At 42.6% G+C, this 12,536-nt stretch overlaps 1 protein-coding gene and 1 pseudogene across 17 annotated transcripts in view; one reads left to right on the plus strand and one right to left on the minus strand.

Moving 5' to 3' along the window:
• The window catches only part of ANKS1B (ankyrin repeat and sterile alpha motif domain containing 1B), a 1,150,317-nt gene that overhangs the window by 19,790 nt on the left and 1,117,991 nt on the right, over positions 1–12,536 (minus strand). The gene's annotated exons all lie outside the window — the stretch shown is intronic.
• Positions 3,172–4,197, plus strand: LOC102189741 (annotated as a pseudogene). The gene has a single exon (XR_001295705.2). The product of XR_001295705.2 is annotated as a 60S ribosomal protein L5 pseudogene (transcript).

A 12,536-nucleotide genomic window follows, 5' to 3' on the forward strand; every position in this document is an offset into this window, starting at 1 on the left:
AGGGTAGGCTTCATCTACAACTTGCTTCACCCACGTCTTGAGGCAAAAATAACTGAAAATATTCTGGGCATGTTCACAGAATTCATTGACATCTCCTTAGCTCTACCTAGTTAGTCTCTCAAGTAAAGTCAGAAATTTCATCTTGATAAATTATATTTATAGAATGGACTTCCCAGGTGGCGCTAGTGGTAAAGAACCCACCTGCCAATGCAGGAGACCTAAGAGATCTGAGTTCAATCCTTGGATCAGGAAAATCCCCTGGAGGAGGGCATGGCAACCCTCTCCAGTATTTTTGCCTGGAGAATTCCATGGACAGAGGAGCCTGGTGGGCCACAGTCCATAGAGTTGCAAAGAGTTAGACACCACTGAAGCAACTTAGCACACGCACATTTACAGAAACAAACACTGCTTAATCACAGGTCTTCAGCATTTAGAAATTAAGTATTAGGCATCCTGCTAAAATGAATATCTAGTTCAGGGATGACATGGCAACTGGATAAAACAGAGAGCCTCTTTAGGGCTAATTCCAGCTAACTAAAAGTCATGAAATTAATGTTTCTCTCTACATGGAACAGGGGTCTATGCAGAAATTTTTGAAAATACATAAATTAAAAAATTCTACTGCTGGGATACAGCCACTGCTACATTTTGGTTTATTTTACATTTGTATATATCCATGATTACTTTTATAAGCTATATGAATATTTATAAAAACAAAATTAGAATGATACTTTATGTGCAATTTCACGAGTTGCTTTTTCATGCAACATTAAACCATGAATGGTTTTTGCATGCCATTAAATGGTTTTCAAGAACCAGATTTTTAAAGGTAGCAGAGCATTCCACTGCATCTACTAAGGTTTAAAGTCATGCCTCACCCCGAGTCCATGAGGGTCAGCAGCTCAGTGAAAGACGGAAAGGAGGTTGGGCCCCAGCTCAGTGAAAGACAGAAAGGAGGTTGGGCCCCAGCTCAGTAAAGCAGGACTTGCTTTCTCATAAAGTTCCATGTTCTCTGCAGCATGCACGCCCTGTGATCACCTGTTCACACGGAACCACAGCCCACAGAGGCTTGACGGCAGGCCTCTCACACCTTCGCCAGAGGGGCTGGCCTGCCTGGGCTGAAGGGGAGCATGACCCATCTCTGTCGTGTCACTCAGCAGAGATTTGGGGAAAGAGTGTGCAGGAGGGAGGTTTGCTAGATTTCAACTCCTCCCCACTCTTCAAAAATAAAAGCTCCAAGTGGAAGCTACTGTAAACCCTTCACCAACTCGTGATGCCTCTGAAAAGGGGCACTTACCAATTTAAGACCCTTTTCACTTACCAAATTTTAACCCTTCTGAAAATCTTTCTCAAAGGAACAAGTCAGTTGATAAAAATGAGTTTTTCTTTGCTTATGGCAGATGCCTGTCTAATGCCTGACCTCATCTGTCCAAAGTGCATTAATGAACTGTCACGCCTCCAAGAGAACCACATGTTTTCACACCAACTCAACATTCAAACTCAATCCTCTGCCCTGGGTGCTCCCGCTCTGCTGGGGACTGGCACAGCCTCATGGACAGGATTTGACTGCAACTGTCTGTTACGTCTTAAACTCAATATTAAATAAAATAAGATCATGGTTTCCGGTCCCATCACTTCATGGTAAATGGAAGGGGAAAGGTGGAAGCAGTGGCAGATTTCCTCTTCGGTTCTGAAATCACTGTGGACAGTGACTGCAGCCATGAAATTAGAAGATGGTTGATGGTTGCTTCTTGGCAGGAAAGCTAAGACAAATCTAGACAGTGTGTTAAAAAGCAAAGACACCATTTTCCCAACAAAGGGCCATTTAGTCAAAGGCTGTATTCTTTCCATTAGTCATGTATGGATGTGAGAGCTGGACACAAAGAATGCAGAGTGCTGAAGAATTGATGCTTTTGAACTGTGGTGCTGCAGAGGACTCCTGAGAGTCCCTTGGACAGCAAGGAGATCAAACGTTAGTCAATCCTAAAGGAAATCAGTCCTGAATATTCATTGGAAGGACCGATGCTGAAGCTCCAATACTCTGGCCACCTGATGAGAACAGCTAACTCATTGGAAAAGACCCCGATGCTGGGAAAGATTGAAGGCACAAGAAGAGGGTGAAAGAAGATGAGATGGTTGGATTGCATCACTGATTCAATGGACATAAACTTGAGCAAACTCTGGGAGCTGGTGAGAGGTAGGGAGGTCTGGCGTGCTGTAGTCCATGGGCTCTCAAAGAGTCAGACATGACTTGGTAACTAAACAACAATAACAATCTACTGTGTCCGTTTTGAGAAATCTGTTTGCAGGTGAAGAAGCAACAGTTAGAACTGGACATGGAACAATGGACTGGTTCTAAATTGGGAAAGGAGTACATCAAGGCTGTATGTTTTCACCCTGCTTATTTAACGTATATACAAAATGCCAGACAGAATGAAGCACAAGCTGGAATCAAGATTGCAGGGAGAAATATCACTAACCTCAGATATGCAGATAACACCAGCGTTATGGCAGAAAGTGAACAGGAACTAAAGAGCCTCTTGATGACAGTGAAAGAGGAGAGTGAAAAACTTGGCTTAAAACTCAACATTCAGAAAACACATGTAAACCCATGGCTGATTCATGTCGATGTATGGCAAAAACCATCACAATATTGTAAAGTAATTAGTCTCCAATTAAATAAATTAAAAAAAACTCAACATTCAAAAAATGAAGACCATGGCATCCGGTGCCATCACTTCATGGCAAATAGATGGGGAAACAATGGAAACAGTGAGACTTTATTTTCTTGGGCTCCAAAATCACTGAAGATGGTGACTGTAGCCATGAAATTAAAAGATGGTCATTCCTTGGAAGAAAAGCTGTAACAAACCTAGACAGCATATTAAAAAGCAAAGACGTTACTTTATGGACACAGGTCCATCCAGTCAAAGCTACAGTTTTTCCAGTAGTCATGTATGGATGTGAGAGCTGAACCATAAAGCTGAGCATTGAAGAACTGATGTTTTTGAACTGTGGTATTGGAGGAGACTCTTGAGAGTCCCTTGGACGGCAAGGAGATCCAACCAGTCCCTCCTAAAGGAAATCAGTCCTGAACATTCATTGCAAGGACTGGTGCTGAAGCTCCAATCCTTTGGCCACCTGATGCAAAGAACTGACTCACTGCTTTTTCCCCTCCGGAGCCGTGCTGGTTCTGCAGCTCTGTGGCAAGCCGCGGAGTTGGGGTTCTGTTCCGCAGGATGGGGTTTGTTAAAGTTGTCAAGAACAAGGCCTACTTCAAGAGATACCAAGTGAAATTCAGAAGAAGGCAAGAGGGCAAAACTGACTACTATGCTTGGAAACAATTAGTAATCCAAGATAGAAATAAGTACAACACACCTAAATACAGAATGATAGTTCGTGTAACGAACAGAGATATCATCTGTCAGATTGCTTATGCCTGTATAGAGGGAGATATGATAGTTTGTGCAGCTTATGCTCACGAACTCCTAAAATACGGTGTGAAGGTTGGCTTGACAAACTATGCTGCCGCATATTGTACTGGCCTGCTGCTGGCCTGCAGGCTTCTTAATAGGTTTGGTATGGACAAAATTTATGAAGGCCAAGTCGAGGTGACTGGTGATGAATATAATGTGGAAAGCATTGATGGTCAACCTGGTGCCTTCACCTGTTACTTGGATGCAGGACTTGCCAGAACTACTACCGGGAATAAAGATTTTGGGGCCCTAAAGGGAGCTGTCGATGGAGGCTTGTCTATCCCTCACAGTACCAAACGGTTCCCTGGTTATGATTCAGAAAGCAAAGAATTCAGTGCTGAGGTACACCAAAAGCACATCATGGGGCAAAACGTTGCAGATTACATGCGTTACCTGATTGAAGAAGATGAAGATGCTTACAAGAAACAGTTCTCTCAGTACATAAAGAACAACATAACTCCAGACATGATGGAGGAGATGTATAAGAAAGCTCATGCTGCAATACGAGAGAATCCAGTGTATGAGAAGAAGCCTAAGAAAGAATTTAAAAAGAAGAGGTGGAACCATCCCAAAATGTCACTTGCCCAGAAGAAAGATCGGGTAGCTCAGAAGAAGGCAAGCTTCCTTAGCGCTCAGGAACGAGCTGCTGAGAGTTAAACCAAACCACAATTTTCTATCAAGATTTTTCAGATAATACAATAATAAACTTATTGAACAAGCAGAAAAAAAAAAAAAAGAGAACTGACTCACTAGTAAAGATCTTGATGCTGGGAAAGACTAAAAAGGCAGAAGAAGCGGATGACGGGATGAGATGGTTAGATGGCATCACCGACTTGATGGACATGAGTTTAAGCAAGCTGTGGGGGTTGGCGATGGACAGGGAAGCCTGATGTGCTGCAGTCCATGAGGTCACAAAGAGTCAGATACGACTGAGGACTGAATCCTATTGAAACTCTGAGATTTTAGCAGGGCCATGTAACTAACTCAGGGTAGTTAGTTCAGTCACTCAGTTGTGTCCAATTCAGGGTAAGCACTCTATAAATATAGAAATTGTGGCGTCCTATCCCAAGGCCACAAGTGCGAGGCTTTGCACCAAGGCCAGAGACACAGAGTCTAGAACCAAGGCCACTTCTGAAGTTGACTGAGCCCCTTTGTAACTGTTGCCAAAAGCTCCCGTCCACCCTGATCATCACCAGCAAGCTTCCTGGCCCCAAATGAGGCAAAAATGCCCACCCCTGTACTTACCCTACAGCACTCAAACCAATCACCCAATACCACCCTTCCAGCAGGAACTTCCTTTGTCTTGAGGCTATAAAAATTGACTATTAACCCACAAAAAGCCTCTGCTCTCCCTTGAGCCAGCCCGCTATTCTGATAGCATCCTGTCAGCTGTCTCTGGGGTGTCAGAAGGTCAGCCCACTGCGTTTGCAGTGCCTTCATTACCTCCGCTCCCTGCTCTTAATAAACTCACTCCCTTCTGAAATGCTCTGTCTGGAAATTCTTTTCTAACTTGCGCTTGAACTGCCAGGACAGAAATGTGTTTTATATAGGCTTGGATTTTCCCCTGAGATGTGGGACACTGCTGCAGCAAATATGTTATAAACCAAATCCTCACACAGGGTCCGGTAAGAAAGAACACAAGCACCACCATAACTGCAGCTGCGGCTCTCCCTCCTCAGTGGCTAAGATGGACTGAGCACCATGGGCCATGTGTCCATGAACAGACATGGGCGTGTGTCATCTCGCTGAATCCTCACAGTAACCCCAGGAGGAGGGTGCTACTGTTATCTCTATTTTACAGATGAGGAAACAGGATTAGAGGCATTCTTGTTCAAACGATGAAACTAAGAGGTGCAGACCTGGGATTCAAAACCAGGCTGATTCTGTCAATATTGTGAAAGTGATCATACTACCCAAAGCAATCTATAGATTCAGTGCTGCTGCTGCTGCTAGGTCACTTCAGTCGTGTCTGACTCTGTGTGACCCCATAGACAGCAGCCCACCAGGCTCTCCCGTCCCTGGGATTCTCCAGGCAAGAACACTGGAGTGGGTTGCCATTTCCTTCTCCAGTGCATGAAAGTGAAAAGTAAAAGGGAAGTCGCTCAGTCGTGTCCGACTCTTCGCGACCCCATGGACCACAGCCCACCAGGCTCCTCTGTCCATGGGATTTTCCAGGCAAGAGTACTGGAGTGGGGTGCCATTGCCTTCTCCGCAGTCCCTATCAAATTACCTAATAGCATTTTTCACAGAACTAGAACAAAAAATTTCACAATTTGTATGGAAACACTAAAGACTCCAGATAGCAAAGCAATCTTGAGAAAGAAGAATGGAAGTGGAGGAATCAACCTTCTTGACTTCAGACTATCCTACCAAGTTACAGTCATCAAGATTACATCGTGTTGGCACAAAAACAGAAATATAGACCAATGGAACAAGATAGAAAGCCTAGAGATAACCCACACACCCACGGTCACCTTATCTTGGACAAAGGAGCCAAGAATATACAATGGAGAAAAGATAATCTCTTCAATAAGCAGTGCTGGGAAAGCTGGACAGCTATGTGTAAAATAATGAAATTAGAACACTAACACCATACACAAAGATAAACTCAAAATGGACTAATGACCTAAATGTAAGACCAGAAACTATAAAACTCTTAGAGGAAAAAATAGGCAGAACACTCTTTGATATAAATCACAGTGAGATCCTCTATGACCCATCTCCTAGAGTAATGGAAAAAAAACCATAAATAAATGGGACCTAATTAAACTTAAAAACTTCCATACAGCAAAGGAAACCACAAACAAGATGAAAGGACAACCCTCAGAGTGGGAGAAAATAATTGCAAATGAAGCAACTGACAAAGGATTAATCTCTAAAATATATAAGCAGCTCATACAGCTCAATATCAGAAAAACAAACAATTCAATCAAAAAATGAGCAGAAGACCTAAACAGACATTTCTCCAAAGACATACAGATGGCTAATAAACACATGAAAAAATGCTCAACATCACTTATTAGAGAAATGCAAATCAAAGAATTGATGCTTTTCAACTGTGGTGCTACAGAAGACTCTTGAGAGTCCCTTGGACAGCAAGGAGATCAAAACAGTCAATCCTAAAGGAAATAAACCCTGAATATTCACTGGAAGGACTGATGCTGAAGCTCCAATACTTTGGCCACCTGATGCAAAGAGGGGACTAATTGGAAAATACCCTGATACTGGGAAAGATTGAAGGCAGGAGGAGAAAGGGGTGACAGAGGATGAGATGGTTGGATGGCATCACCGACTCAATGGACATGAATTTGAGCAAACTCTGGGAGATGGTGAAGGACAGGGAAGCCTGGTGTGCTGCAGCCTACAGGGTTGCAGAGTCAAACATGACTTAGAGACTGAACAACACTAAGAGATCAAAACTACCATAAGCTGTCACCTCACACCGGCCAGAATGGTCATCATCAAAGCTACAAACAATAAATTCTGGAGAGGATATGGAGGAAAGGGAACCCTCTTGCACTGTTGGTGGGAATGTAAACTGATACAGCCACTATGGAGAACAATACGGAGATTTATTTTAAAATTAGGAATAAAACTACGATATGACCCAGAAATCCTACTACTGGGCATATATCCTGAAAAAACCATAACTGAAAAAGACACGTGCACCCCAATGTTCAATGCAGCACTATTTACAACACCCAGGACAGGGAAGTGACCTAGACCCTTGACAGATGAATTGAAGTTGTGGTTTGGTTCAGTTCAGTCGCTCAGTCGTGTCCGACTCTTTGCGACCCCATGAATCGCAGCACACCAGGCCTCCCTGTCTATCACCGTCTCCTGGAGTTCACTCAGACTCATGTCCATTGAGTCGGTGATGCCATCCAGCCATCTCATCCTCTGTCGTCCCCTTCTCCTCCTGCCCCCAATCCGTCCCAGCATCAGAGTCTTTTCCACTGAGTCAACTCTTTGCATGAGGTGGCCAAATATACATACAATAGAATATTACTCAGCCATAAAAAGGGATAAATTTTAGTCAGTTCCAGTGAGGTGGATGAACCTAGAGTCTGTTATACAGAGTCAAGTCAGAAAGAGAAAAACATATTAACATATATATTTATGTTAAACATATATTAAAGTGGCATATGTTAACATATGTTAAACATAAAGTATCATATATTAACACAGATATATGGCATTTAGAAAAATGGTACTGATGATCCTATCTGCAGGACAGGAATGGGGACTCAGACGTAGAGGACAGATTTATGGATGCAGCAGGGGCAGGAGAGGGTGGGACAGGTTGAGAGTGGCACTGAAATAGACACATTACCATATATAAAACACTTAGCTCAGGTAAGCTGTGTGTAGTGCAGGGTGCTCAACGTGGCGCTCGGCGAGTCTACAGAGGTGGGATGTGGTAGGAGATGGGAGGAGGTTCAAGCGGGGGGGAACGTATGTATACCTATGGCTGATTCATGTTGGCATATGGCAGAACCAACACAACACTGTAAAGCAATTATCCTACCATTAAAAATAAGTAAATAAAAAAGCCAGACTGATTCTAAAGACCTCAACCCTAGACATGACATTTGCTTTTCAGTTACACAGGAGGAGTTATAATGAACACATGTATGAATGCTGTAAAACAATCTGTGAGAAAAAAACAATCAGAATGCCTACCTTCTAACTTAGCATAAATTAGGGTTGATTTAAGACTCATAACATCCAACCCCTTGAAAGTGAAAGTGTTAGTCACTCAGTTGTGCCCAACTCTTTGTGACCCCATGGACTGTAGCCCATCAGGCTCCTCTATCCCTGGGATTCTCCAGGCAAGAATGTTGGAGTGGGTTGCCATGCCCTCCTCCAGGGGATCCTCCTGACCCAGGGATCCAACCCAAATCTCCTGCATTGCAGGCAGATTCTTTTTTTTTTTTTTTAATTTTTATTTTTACTTTATTTTACTTTACAATACTGCATTGGTTTTGCCATACATTGACATGAATCAGCCATGGGTATACATGAGTTCCCAATCATGAATCCCCCTCCCACCTCCCACCCCATATCATGTCTCTGGATCATCCCCGTCCACCAGCCCCAAGCATCCTGTATCCTGCATCGGACATAGACTGGCGATTTGTTTCTTACATGATAGTATACATGTTTCAATGCCATTCTCCCAAATCATCCCACCCTCTCCCCCTCCCACAGAGTCCAAAAGTCCGTTCTAAACATCTGTGTCTCTTTTGCTGTCTCACATACAGGGTTATCGTTACCATCTTTCTAAATTCCATATATTTGTGTTAGTATACTGTATTGGTGTTTTTCTTTCTGGCTTACTTCACTCTGTATAATAGGCTCCAGTTTTATCCACCTCATTAGAACTGATTCAAATGTATTCTTTTTAATGGCTGAGTAATACTCCATTGTGTATATGTACCACAGCTTGCTTATCCATTCATCTGCTGATGGACATCTAGGTTGTTTCCATGTCCTGGCTATTGTAAACAGTGCTGCGATGAACATTGGGGCACACGTCTCTTTCAATTCTGGTTTCCTCAGTGTGTATGCCCAGCAGTGGGATTGCTGGGTCATAAGTCAGTTCTATTTACAATTTTTTAAGGAATCTCCTCACTGTTCTCCATAGTGGCTGTACTAGTTTGCATTCCCACCAACGATGTAAGAGAGTTCCCTTTTCTCCACACCCTCTCCAGCATTTATTGCTTGTAGACTTTTGGATAGCAGCCATTCTGACTGGTGTGAAATGGTACCTCATTGTGGTTTTGATTTGCATTTCTCTAATAATGAGTGATGTTGAGCATCTTTTCATGTGTTTGTTAGCCATCCGTATGTCTTCTTTGGAGAAATGTCTATTTAGTTCTTTGGCCCATTTTTTGATTGGGTCGCTTATTTTTCTGGAATAGAGCTGCAGGAGTTGCTTGTATATTTTTGAGATTAGTTGTTTGTCAGTTGCTTCATTTGCTATTATTTCCTCCCATTCTGAAGGCTGTCTTTTCACCTTGCTTATAGTTTCCTTTGTAGTGCAGAAGCTTTTAATTTTAATTAGATCCCATTTGTTTATTTTTGCTTTTATTTCCAGTATTCTGGGAGGTGGATCATAGAGGATCCTGCTGTGATTTATGTCGGAGAGTCTTTTGCCTATGTTCTCCTCTAGGAGTTTTATAGTTTCTGGTCTTACGTTTAGATCTTTAATCCATTTTGAGTTTATTTTTGTGTATGGTGTTAGAAAGTGATCTAGTTTCATTCTTTTACAAGTGGTTGACCAGTTTTCCCAGCACCACTTGTTGAAGAGATTGTCTTTAATCCATTGTATATTCTTGTGCAGGCAGATTCTTTACCGCCTGAGCCATCCCCTTACCACCCCTCCTCCCCAAAATAGGAATAAGAGAAAAAGTGACTTATTTTCTTAATATTTTTTGGCTTGTTTAATTTTCAACAACTTATGCCAATGGACAGGATGTACTGATAAACACAATCTATTAATTTAATCTGTTTTCTTTTTTTGACGGTGGCAGGGGGTGGGGATCAGGTAAGGTGGTGGTATGAAAGGGCTGTAAGGCTGGGAGTGCTGCCATTTTTATTCAATCACTGATCTTGGGAGCAGGATCTCTACTGCCACAGACCTGGTGAATTTTAGGGGCTGTGCCAGGGAAAGGTTTCTGCCTGAGAGCAGCTTGCTACTCTGTAAGAGGGAGACTTGCCAGGGAACATGTTATGGTCCCATATTAAGGGACTCTAACATGCGCTTTAACACTTTCTTATACTGCCACTCCAGTGTTCTTGCCTGGAAAATCCCACGGACAGAGGAGCCTGGCGGGCTACAGTCCATGGGGTCACAGAGTCAGACATGACTAAATGACGATGACAATACTGCCATTTATTTTCATAGTATCACAGTCAAGTCCCTGAGGGTCATTTTCAAATGGAGAAAATGAGAAACAGAATGAAAGAGACCATCTAACTCTAATTACAGTATTAATTCCATCGTCAGAGGTCAGCTAACATCAATAATAGAAGTTCTCTTGCAACGGTGAATTCCCACTTTGTGGGACAATCTCTGCAACATAAGCCACAAGTACTTTCCACTAGGAACCCCACACTCCTCAATGGAAAGCAACTCCGAGTTTAAGAAATGGAAACATAGGTGAACATGGTCAAAAGGTAAAAACTTTCAGCTGTAAGATAAGTAAGTCCCTGGAGTGCACATGTATAGCAAGATGACTATAGTTAACAGTTACCATACAGGCACGCCTCATTTTGTTGTATTTTGATGATATTGTCTTTTTTTTTTTAAATTGAATGTTTGTGGAACCCTGTACTTAGCAAACCTATCGACAATTCTTCCAATAGCCTTTGCTCACTTCATGTTTCTGTGTCCCATTTTCATAATTCTTGTAATATTTCAAACTTTCTCATTATTATTATATTTGTTACGCTGAACTGTGATCAGATCTTCTGTTACCACTGAAAAAAGATTACAACATGCTGAAGGCTCAGATGATGGTTAGCATATTTTAGCAATAAAGCATTTTTAAATTAGCACCAGAGGTGGCACTAGTGGTAAAGAACCCGCCTGCCAGAGCGGGAGATCTAAGAGACACGGGTTCAATCCCTGGGTCGGGAAGATCCCCTCGAGAAGGACATGACATCCCACTCCAGTATTCCTGCCTGGAGAACCCATGGACAGAGGAGCCTGGTGGGCCACAGTCCATGGGGTCACAAAGAGTTGGATACGACTGAAGTGACTTAGCATGCACACACACTGTTTTTTAGACATGATGCTACTGCACACTTAACAGGCTACAGGACACTGTACACATAATTTTTATGTGCTCTGGGGAATCAAAAAATTCATGCGACTTTATTGTGATATTTGATTCATTGCAGTGATCTGGAAAACCAAACTTGCAATATCTTTGAGGTTTGCCTATATTGTACATTTGAAAGTTACTGACAGAGCAGATCCTGAAGTTCTTATCACACATACAAACAAACCCAATGTGTAAGTATGTGACGGATGTTAACTAAACTTATTGTGCAGCACATATATCAAATCCTTCTGTTGTATACCTAAAACTCATACAGTGTTATATGCCAATTGTATCTCAGTTAAACTGGAGAAAAAGAAAGGGCTCCGGAATCTCACTTTCATTAAACTGATCACAGTGTGCTTGACTCTGGTGTTCTTCTTCCCCTGCACTTAAGTTTGCTGATACTTAGTGATGGAAGAGGACTATAGAATGCTGCCCCCAGCCTGCTGACCACAATTTCCTGCATTCTGTCATCTCTCTTCTTCCAGTTTGGATCCTTTCACGGCCCACATTCAACCCAGAAAGCACAGGAAAGAGGGATCCTCGTCTCCCCCACACACCACCCACAGGCATCAAGACTTTGATGTTACCTACATATTTCAGAACTAGTCTAAGCTTCACACACTGAAGATTATAGAATTTGGGAGTCGCAAGTAAGAGAAAAATGAGCATGGTTAAAAATCCCAAAGACTGCAAACATGCTCTGTATAGAGAGGTGAGAATTAGCGACGGTTTAGTGGTGGTCATGGCTTTTGATGCTATTGAAACAAAATAAACATTTCATACTATAAAACTACTGAATGAGATCCCTCCCAGATTTCTAAAATAAATCTGACAGTTTCACAAAGAATGCATAAAAATCTTTCCGATCTGCCTGTCTCCATTCTATGACCTAGATGTCTAGACTGAGTGAATAATATATAGAAGATGACAGTTTCCAAGTGATCTTAATTCTATCTATCTGTTTCTTTCGGTGGCTTTTTAAGGACAATCATTGCAGCCTTGGGATCCAGTGGCCCCAGAAACAACCCATTCTCCCTCTTGTCAGCCCAACAGCATGGTATTCCCCTTCACTCACTGGAGACAAGGGTGGAGGAGAGGGGCTTCCCTGGTGGTCCGCTGGTTAAGAATCCGCCTGCCAGTGCAGGAGACTTGGGTTTGATCCCTGGTCCAGGAAGACTCCGCATTCCAAGGAGAAGCTAAGCCCATGTGCCGTAACTACTGAGCC

Source organism: Capra hircus, chromosome 5 (genome assembly GCF_001704415.2).
Source record: "Capra hircus breed San Clemente chromosome 5, ASM170441v1, whole genome shotgun sequence".
In the NCBI taxonomy this organism is placed as follows: domain Eukaryota; kingdom Metazoa; phylum Chordata; class Mammalia; order Artiodactyla; family Bovidae; genus Capra; species Capra hircus.